General features: G+C 40.4%; 1 long non-coding RNA gene across 2 annotated transcripts; it reads right to left on the bottom strand.

Annotated features, from left to right (window-relative positions):
• Positions 1–2,210: 2,210 nt before the first annotated feature.
• On the bottom strand, positions 2,211–10,712 carry LOC125688245 (uncharacterized). 2 transcript variants are annotated; one of them, XR_007374663.1, is made up of 4 exons: positions 10,603–10,712; positions 8,167–8,456; positions 5,607–7,689; positions 2,211–3,600 (listed from the first exon to the last, which is right to left on the bottom strand). It is a non-coding gene; the product is annotated as an uncharacterized LOC125688245 (long non-coding RNA). The 2 variants fall into 2 exon arrangements; XR_007374662.1 differs by lacking the exon at positions 2,211–3,600 and having other exon boundaries at positions 3,784–7,689.
• Positions 10,713–10,719: the final 7 nt, after the last annotated feature.

Raw genomic sequence — 10,719 nt, 5'->3', positions numbered from 1 at the left:
CACAACACCACATTCTGTTATTAAAATGGAGACTCCAGCAAAGCATTTCAAACCTTTATTTATTTTTATTGGGGGTTTTTTGTGTTTTTTTGTTTGTTTGTTTTTAAGAAACAAACCCAGATAGCTTTAGCTTTCAGCTCTGTAGATAACATGGGGGGAAGAATGGCCCTCGTGAAATCTGTCTTTTACTACTTTGGGTCAGAATTGCATTGGGAACAGGCATGGCACAGCTATGCATCAGTCCTTCTGGATTTCTAATGGCTCCCTTGTTTGTAATCTGTGCTAGGTGCTTGTCTTCACCATGGTGACATGGCATGACTCAATTTTGGATCTGCTGGTTTACAAACCAGACAGTACCAAAAGGCACGTATCCATCCTCCTCCTTTAAGCCCTTGTTTGATGGAGTTGTTTTTGTTTATCCATTTCAACATGATATATCTTAACACAGTCTTTTATAAACGACAAATGGCTGTCATTACTTCTTTCTTCAGTGTAGAACAACAAATAACAGTTACATACTCAATTAACACATAAAGCTATATGCTATGAAGCGGTACGGAACTAATTTGATGAGAACACCAAGAGCTTGCACGTTTTATACCTCAAGATGCAAGTATTCTATAACTAAAGAGAATAAGTGCATGTGCTAATTACTGAAAAGATGCGCCTTCTTTTTTTCCTTTTTCCAAATCAAAATAATACGAAGAACGTCAATTAAATAACATAAAAGCAGGAAACCTTTAGAAGTTACACTCCGCAGTTACCTAAGCTGAATAAATACAGAGCTTGACAGTATTACAGTGAATCAACAGGCCAGCATAGCCAATGGATCATAATGCCAAACTAATAGCACAGATTAGCACCACTCCCAAAGTTAATACAAGGAGGAATTTCTCTAAGTGTTCCCCTAGGAGACTTTAAAACAATGACAACACCCTTCAGCTTAGACTCCCTACACAGTGATCGAGCTCCAGAAGTACATGGCTAATGAATAGCCCCTTACTTTTGTATTTGTACACGCCTATGTGACTTAAGCACACTTTTTCCTTTCACCTCTCTGTAACTAAAAACAATTATGGAAGGTTCTTATTCCATCATCCCCTTCAAAATGACGCACTGGTTTTAAAAGAAAGTATGACAGTGAAATCACATAGCAGAAGTTTTAAATCCAACCATTAACAACAGTGGAATCTGACTCAGTGAGTGACAAGTTGCTACTTAGCTTCGGAAATCATTACAGAACTTGTTTAGAAATCTCTTGTGCACAGACAAATGAAAACCAAGAGAGACTAGAATAACATAAGTGAACATTCCAAATAAACAGAAGCACAAGATAGTAGAGTTTAAGCTACTTTTGCTCAACTTCTTGGGATCTTGCCATGGAGTCAAATAATGTGGAACTTACAGCCACACATAAGAGTTTTGTTCAGGTATTTTCTGGCTTCCCCATAACATAAATGTTTAAATTTTTCTTTCTATGGATGCTCTGCCCATGACGACAGACTAATTGCAGCTATATCTGAGGATATTAACTTTTCTTTTTCAGTCTTCAGTTCTTGAGAAGGTTCTACTTACTTCAGCTCAGAGGTCAGCTCAACATTTCCCAATCAGACAGTCATGTAGGCTCAGATACTGTCAAGCCACCCAGAATGATCTTCAGGACAGGCAATTAGCTGATGTGCAGGTAAGTATTTCCTAAGAAGACTGTCATTTTATAGCTGAAATCAAGGACATAAGTTCTGCTGTCCCCAAAACCAGTGGGTGACCATTCTAACAAGCAAGTTAACATTATTTCCATTTCGGTATGTCTTTTAAGGAAATGTATTCTGCCCTTAATGTTTTGGCATAGGTTTCTGGTAGGATTTGTTCCTTGTCTGGAGGCGATTTTAAGCAAATAAAGATCACTTCACAATCAACTCTACTGGCTCTTATACCATATAAAAATAATTTTCATACTAAAATGTTTCTTTCTCAAATGAAAGTAATGTTGGGTTCAGATCATATCTAGACTTGTATTCCTCACAAAGCTTATCATGTTTTCTGAAGTTATCAAGGGAAAGGGCTGCATTCTACTGGCTCAGAGGAGATCTTGTATCTCTCTGCAATTGCCTGAAGGGAGGCCGTGGTGAGGTGGGGGTCAGCCTCTTCTCCCAGGTAACAGTGATAGGGTGAGAGGGAATGACCTCATGTTGTGCCAAGGGAGGCTCAGGTTGAATATTATTAAACATTTCTTCCCAGAAAGAGTAGTGAGGCACTGTAACAAAGTGCCCAGGGAGATGGCAGAGTCACCATCCCTGGATGGTTTCAAGAATTGTGTGGATGTGGCACTGAGGGACATAGTAGACGTATGGTGGGGATGGGTTGACAATCGGACTGGGTGATCTTAGTACTCTTTTCCAACTTTAATGATTCTATGATTCTATATAAACTACACCAGATCAGAGGGCATTAAACTGTCCAATACAAAAGCAAACATGAAGTGACCAAGAAGATAGAATTTTCTACAGGAAGCTTGTATTTTTCTTTGCACTCATAGAATCACCATTGTTGGAAAAGACCTCTAAGATCATCCAGTCCACCACTGTTTCTGACTAAACCACGTCCCTCAGTACAATATCTAAACGTTTCTCAAACACCTTCAGAAATGGTGACTTCACCACCTCCTTGAGCAGGCTGTTCCAGTGCCTCACCACTCACTCAGAGAATTTTTTCTTAATATCCAATCTGACTCTCCCCTGGTACAACTTGAGCCATTCCCTCTAGCCCTATTGCTAGTTACACAGGAGAAGAGGCCAACACCCATCTCACCACAACCTCCCTTCAGGTAGTTGTAAAGAATGATGAGGTGTCACCTGCAAACTTACTGAGGGTGCAGTCAATGCCCTCATTCAAGTCATCAATAAAGATATTGAACAGGACAGGCGCCTATACTGACCCCTGGTGGGCACCTCTCATGACCAGTCAACAGTTGGATTCAACTCCATTCGCAACCATTCAGACATCACATTGTGATTACTAATAGAAAAGAGGGGTCAGTGAATGCTGTTCCAGTTTAAATCCTTCTTGAAGAAAGGGTGGTTGCACTCAGCAGGAAAGCTGAAGCAAAAGTTAAATCCTCACATGCAGAAAAGAGTCAAAGTGATTCTCCTAACTTCAGTGAAGCAAAATCATTTATATTTGCTGAGATCAATGCACATGTCACTGCAGTCTCAGCTTACAGCAACAAAATGTATCTTTAATGAAAAAAAATGAAATAAAATACTCAACAGTATAGGTATATTACAGAAATTAAGAATATTTCCTGGATGGATTACAGACTCAGGGGGCTGGTGACTGTATTGGGACAGCAGAAAAAGGAATAGAAGATTGAAAGGGAAAGATTCACATTTGTTGCTGTCAGAGTCTTAGGTGTAGATACTCTCTGTCCCACAGAACTGTATTTTTGGAGGAAGGTATAGATTCATAGAATCACAGAGTGTGTTGGATTGGAAGTGACCTTAATAATCACCTTTTTCCAGCTCCCTGCTGCGAGTAGTGTTGCCAACCACTGGATCAGGTTGATATTTCTGTGTGGTTACATAGCATCTCTTCTTCATGTGCCTTGTAGAAAATAGTGAAGTAGATAAACTTATTATTTATAAAGTTCAAATGAAAAGGAATACAAGCTACCACCAACATCAGAAATGTATCTCTGGAGAGTGACAAACACAATGCAACCAAGATCTAAATAACTTATGTTCTTTAGATCAGAGGGGAGAGGGGAAGGGAAAAAAAAAAAAAAAAAAAAAAAAGAACACCATAGTTTTATGAGGGTGCCTACCCTAGGAAAGAGAAAGATGCATGTTCTGAATGGAAAAAGTTGAACTAGATTGGTAGAACTACATAAGAAATAATGTCTTGGCGAATGCTGTAGCTAAGAAAAATCTGAACTGAGGAATGACTTGTCAAAAAAAAAAAAAATGCCCAACGTACAGAGCTAGAAAGAAAATCCTTCCCACATACTAAGAATACAGGGAAGAAGAGATTGCTAAAGGCATCGTCCTTTGAACAGCATTAATTGAATTAACTTCAGTTGCTTTTATTTGAACAGTCCTGCAGATGGCCTGATTTCTGTGCATGCATATAAATACATACATACACACATCCATTTAGTGTGGATGCATGCCTTCACCAAAAAGCCTACTCAGCTCACACAATTCCTCATTTTTAAGAGCACTGAATTCTTGTCTTAACAGAAATTGCTGCTTGCAAACATTGATTTCAGACTGACAAAGCAGCAAAAGAAGCTGCACAAGTACACTTCCTAGTTTTTATGTTCTTATGCAGAAAAGACATTGCAGAAGACATTTCAAAATATAAAACACTGAAAACAAAGCCAGGAGAAAGAGGAGTGCTATTGTACCTCCTATATAGACAGGTCTCATGGATAACAGAATTCCTTTTTTTACTGTAAATGCAGACACAGCCATTGATTTATTTATCTGTTTGGGAAGAGAGAAGCTTAAAACACTAGGAAGCTTATTCTCCCCTTCCTCTCCCAACACCAGCACGATAGCAGTGTAATTCCTATTTGCTTCCCCTTTTTTTCCCTGCCTCTTTTTCCTTGATCAGGAGGATGTGGTCACCAGAAAAGAAGCATTTAATTACCACATAGCTATGTGCATGACCACTAATGAATATTCATTTGGTGGATCAAATGGACTTTGCCTCATGATTACTGAGGACTTCAGTGAACGAAATATTCCTATCATCAAGTCACATGGTGTTTTATATAACACTTGCCCAATCGGAGTGGAAGAACATCATTGCAAAAGCAAGGAACGAAGGGACGAGGGCTGTACTGATTCTGAATAGTTTAGATATGAGAACAAATACAAAACATCTTTGTATTATCTGTGAAGGAGACCTTAGAACATTCCGAGGTTCTGATTCACGGGCTCTGTCAGACTTATCTGTGGAAAGACAGACTTAGCTGAAGAGGCCATTGCTCTCTTGCACAGGAAGAAACTTCTTCATGTGCCATACACCTCTGTGTGAAATAGCACAGCCTTCCACCATCACTGTTCACAGCCTTGCATATTAACATAAACTGGGAGAAATACTGCCTCCTCTTAATATATTGTGTTGTGATGGCTTAGACCTGGCATCTCATTTTCCTTTTTCTCAACTACAAGGGCAAAATATTCTGCAAAATATACTTCACAAATAGAGGATATAAGAGCCCTTATTCTCCCAGCGTGCTACATTTGAAAATTAAATTTATATTAACTAGTTTCTGTCTGTAGAACCAAAGAGAAGAATGGCCCTGCACAGAGATGAGTGAGATTGTGTTTAGCAAGTGTACAGTAAGCAGTATAGTAAGCAACCATTATTCAGAACTGCATCATTAGATGGATTTTTAAGAGGTGCACATGCACCCAGGAGGAGGGTTCTGCTCTGATTGGTATCATCAGCATCATCAGGATAAGAGAGGAAATATTTCCACAGCAAAGTATCCACATAAACATTTTGTCAATAGAACAGTGCTGGCAGCAATGTGCGTCATTTGATAACAATCTTATTCTCAGAACAAAACATATGAACCATACTGTTGTAAAAAACTTTACCTTTCAGTCAAAGTTTTGCGAATTTATGCTTGTGTTATAAACTTCAAAGATGTATTTCACCAAGCTATCATTCATTACTAGCTCCGTTTTCTACTCCTCTTATCCAATGAAATGGTCACAGATGCTCTTTCTCTCCCATCTCCTAAAAGAATACTTCTGTCAGCCATGATTCTAAAATAGTGATAAAATAAACAACATACCAAGACATTTTAAGTGGTCCAGAGACTAGCCACATTATTATTATTTTTTTTTCAACTCAAACATATATCTACAGAAAACTACACATTAAAAGCAATTACATATAGGCCATGATCATTGCACCAGTTATTTGACTGTTGGACTGCCCCTCTGCTGCCATCTATTACACAGGAACAAAAAGTGATGGAATACTGGTGTGAAGGTTCAGTCTTTACTTCTATACCAACATCTTCCTCTGACCTTGTGGGCCAACACAATAACATGGGAGGCAATACTTTCCGAACAGCCCTCTTATGCTTTGGAACAATACCACTCCACAAGGGTTGGTTTTCTCTGTTTCGTAGTCTGACTTCACTGAAAGACCCTGGAATACGCCACATGTGCCCCCTATTTCATGCTAGTAGAACATGTGCAGCACTGCTTTCTTCTTATTTCAGATGCTAAGTAGGAAAACTACCACAACCTTTATTGTCACCCGCTGCCCATTTGCCAGCAGAGGACACATTTACTCTTCTTTGAAATTAGGCAGCACTTTTGTCTCTTACAAAGAATGAATGGAAAAGGATATTGTGGTTACAGGATAACTTCTGTAATTGCTGTGTGCTCAAATAAAATCCTCTGAAAGACGTCAGAGAATCAAAATAAGGCGCCTCACACAGATGATACCAAAACAGCCATAGGACAGTGCCTTTATTCCAATTGGCCTGCTGGGAGTTCTATAAAGTCATAAGTTTTTGCTTTGGGGGTTTTCTTTGAGAGGAAGAGGCTAGGACTCTTCAAATCCTATGAAGTCAGAAATTGTAGCAAGCATCAAAATTAAAAACACAGGTGCTTCTCTCCATTTACCGAGTGGCTAAGGAAACCAATTACAAAATAAAAATTACTACAAAATTCTTATTTCTGATATAAATCTAAAATTTTCCTGATAAATAGATCAGTCATAGAATCACCAAAGTTGGAAAAGATCTGCAAGATCATTCAAGTCCAACCATCCAGTTATTGCCAATATTTCCCTAATACTAAACCATGTCCCTTAGTACAGCATCTAACATTCCTTGAACACCTCCAGGGACGGTGACTTCACCATCTCCCTGGGCAGCCTGTTCCAGTGCCTCACCACTCTTTCAGAGAATAAATTTTTCCTAATATATCAACCTGAACCTCCCCTGGCACAACTTGAGTCCTTTGGTAACAGAACTTTTAGGGAACTGTTTTATCAGGGGTTTGGACTAGATGATCTCCAGAGGTCCCTTCCAACTCCTATGATTCTGTGATTCTGATTGAATATCAGAAACGTCTTGTAAAAAGAATAGTTGGAAGTATTTTGTAAATTTTATCCCTAGTGAGGATAGAAATGAAAGTCCTTATATAAGGAGATGAGAAAGAACAAACCTTAGAGAAAGCAACCCCCTAAAGTTCAATCCCCGTGCTAACAGTGCCATACCACGTAAGTCACTGCAGCCAACTCCTGCAATGGTAACTGACCTGAAAAATTCAGAGTTTTGCCCAGAGTTCCACAAGCTTTGAAGTGTTAAAAAATAAGATTAAAAAAAAAGAGATAAATTCCTTATTTCTGTAGCTGTATGAATATGCTTGAGAATGTACTTCCAAAAGCCTCAAGAGGCTTAAGAAGAGCCTCAGGGAGATGCTCAAGAAGATGGCTTCAAGGTGAGGGTATATTGTAAGCCACCTTTATTTTGCTCTGCTTTTCAATAACTTTCGTTTTACTGGTGGAAAGACAGGAGGTTTTGAATTTTTGGCCACAAGGGCTTGCTAGCACTGGACACACTAGCATACCTTCCAGGCAACTCACACCTCAGATGTGAAGATATGTTCTAATATCTGCATGGTCCTTAGCACACGTGGAGATGCACCCTCCTTACACCTTACGTCATGGTTCTATGTTTTTTGTTTTTGGGTTTCAGTATTCCACATCAAAACATCATGCAGTGTACAGGGCATTAAAGTGTCACTGCCCCAATTCCAAGTACCTATCCCTGTACATTACAGCAGTCACGGGATCTGGCCCTTCCGGGTGGGGGGGCTCTCTTGCTGCCTTGCAGTGGGTGCTGGAGGGTGCTTTCCTAGCCGTTCCAAGCTTTTCAGGTTTGAATCGGTCCCGGGAACTCTCTCTCTCTCATCTTGTCTGATTTATTAATCTCAATTGCAATTAAATTGTATCTATTGTGTTATCTTGTATTCCAATATTATAGTAAAATAAGTTTTCCTCCATAGATTGTTGCCGCTGTTCTTTTCCTCCCTTCCTTCCTTCCCATTTTTGTGGGACTGGGGGGGGGGGGGGAGGGCAGAGGCCTGTCACCCCTGTCACGGACATAGATTGATCTGGTCAAATCCGTGACACCTTACCATCAAAATCCCATCCAACCTCCTGTCTATCACTAACCACCTGCCTCAACGCGAAGAATCTTCCCCTCTCCAACCTCATTTACCAGCCTTTGTATTTCACCATGCCAGAAGCTCTCGAGTATTCTGCTGATTGCTAGGTCTTCTTTCCTCAAATCTCTCTTCCAAATCTTTTGAAACAGGTGCACAGCGTCTATCTTCTTTCTTCTTGGAACATGACCATATTTTCCCTTCCAGAATCCCTGAGTATTTCCGTTTCACCAACATTTGTGCAGCACCTCATTCATTCTACAGGGGAAAAAAAAAAATCTTATTTGGATCCAAAATGACCTTAGGCAGTTATCACAGTGGCACTGACATCAAAAAATACCACCTAATATCTTGTTTCAAATGCCGTGTTATTTCTTTGTATGCTCACCCAAAATCCTTGTGTGGGTTCCCACGCTGCCTGTGCTGCAAGCTGCAAACTGTGAGTTGCTGGGATTCCCCTTCTCTGTGTCCCTCCTCACCCAATCTTTGTCTCACTTATCTGAAAGACTGCACATGACCCTACGCAGGGCCTGACTACGTTTGTCTGGTGCTTACAACATTGGGGCTCACTTATACAGCTTTCTAGATTGTTACAGAAAGAAAAACATCTCATAGTCACAACAGGCTTGCAAATCCACTTAGAGTAAGTGGATTACATTAAGGCTTTTATAACACTGATGCCTGTTCCATTATAGCCCATATAGGTTATGCTTATTTTTATTACCTTTCCTTTGAATTAAACAGTTGGAGCAGACAGCCATGAAAAAGGCAGGTATTATTTCTAATAATCCAATTCCACAGCAAGCTAATGAGGGAGATCAGTCACTTTAAAGCTTTCCAAAACTGAATGAGACTTTGTAGCAAGAACTTCATATTCTCGTTTCACTAAGTATCTTGGCATACCAAGATCTCCAATTTGGAGGCTTCCCCCATTTCAGAAATGCCATCAGTACATTCTGCAGATGCTTATATCTGCTGCATAAGAAGTGTTCAGTGGGTTGACCTCACTCAGCAGCCAAACAGCCATCCTGCCTCTTCCCCATGGGATCAGGAGAAAACAGAAGGGAAGACTTGGGGGCTGAGATAATGAGTTTGATGTACAGAAAATGTTATGCATGCATACAACACAGAAAGAGGGATTAATTCATTCACTACCTCCCATCAGCAGGCTACTTACTGGGAAACAACAAGCTTAACAGTGGTTTGGGAAGACAAATACCATAACCAAGTGTCCCTGCATTCCTCCTTTCTGCATGATTTGATGCTGAGCATGATGTCAAAAGACACAGAATATCCCTTTGGTCAGCCTGGGTCAGCTGTCTCTGCTCTGTTCCTCTCCAGCATCTTGTTCACATCCAGCTTACTCACCTGGGCGCAGAGGAAGAGGGATGGAGAGAGAAAGTTCTGGTAATTTGCACACTGCTCAATGACAGCCAAATCACTGGTGTGATTTGTTTCAAACACTAATGCAAAGAACAGCACTGCACAGGCTGTCGTGAAGAAAGTTAGCTCTGTCCCAGGCAGACTTAGTATAGCCTTATCTCCTTATTCCATGTCATTTGCACCATTCTTAGGTTCCACGTTATCTAATGCATCTACATGTCCTCTGGACTTTTGTCCCATTTATCAAGGCCATCACTCAGGACAGGAGAAGCAGAATGTCAGATCGCTGGGCACCAACACCAGCTTGGAGTGGGTCATTGCTATATTCGCACACTTCCATATGAAACTCACTCCCTTTTAGCTCAGGTGGTTTCTGTTGTATAATACAGTAAGTAATACAAGCCAAATTGTGCACTGTGCACAGTTGTGCACAGGTGTGCTAACCTCAGAGAAGTACACAACAAATCTGCTCATCCTTCCACACTGACCACCAATTATACTTTGATCCTTGAGCACAGACAATTCCACAAGTGGGTTGTTCCTTTCCAAAAGGAGAGTAATCCAAACTGTCTTTCCCAACCACTTTCCTACATATGCTGTAGGGACTTTGTCTCTTCTCACTGATTGTAATGAATGTTTCACATCCACAGGTGGCCTGTGGGATGTTCTCAATAGTCAGGTCTACCCCTCAATCACAACCACTCTGTACGTTGCATCTCTCAGAATTACTGTCATTATTTCAGATTCCTCACACTTTTACATGCCATTTTCTTCCTTTGTCCAGCTGAGGAGGGGAACAAGAGAGTAGACAGGTGGGCATTTGACTGCTTGCCAAGATTAATCCATCACAGCCCCTATGTTTGGCACACTACATGGAGAGCACAGCTTTGAATTGGGAACTTCTCAATCTGCAATTAAACACTAGCTAGCCATGGTCAATACATGACAATCCTAACGTGCTCCTTTAAGACACTTCTTATAGCTGGAGAAGATTCTTGCACAGAGTAAAGATCAGGCTTACCTTAGATCACCTCCTTCACTGAGTTTTTGAGTATCATTATCAGCAGAACAGAATTCAAAGCTGCTGAGAAATACATGTGATTTGCACTTCTGCAGGCAAGGACAAGGCAGCTTATCA

Source organism: Lagopus muta, chromosome 1, assembly GCF_023343835.1.
Source record: "Lagopus muta isolate bLagMut1 chromosome 1, bLagMut1 primary, whole genome shotgun sequence".
Lineage (NCBI taxonomy): Eukaryota > Metazoa > Chordata > Aves > Galliformes > Phasianidae > Lagopus > Lagopus muta.
Note: the sequence above shows the minus strand (reverse complement) of the source record. Positions and strands in the feature narration are given on the sequence as shown.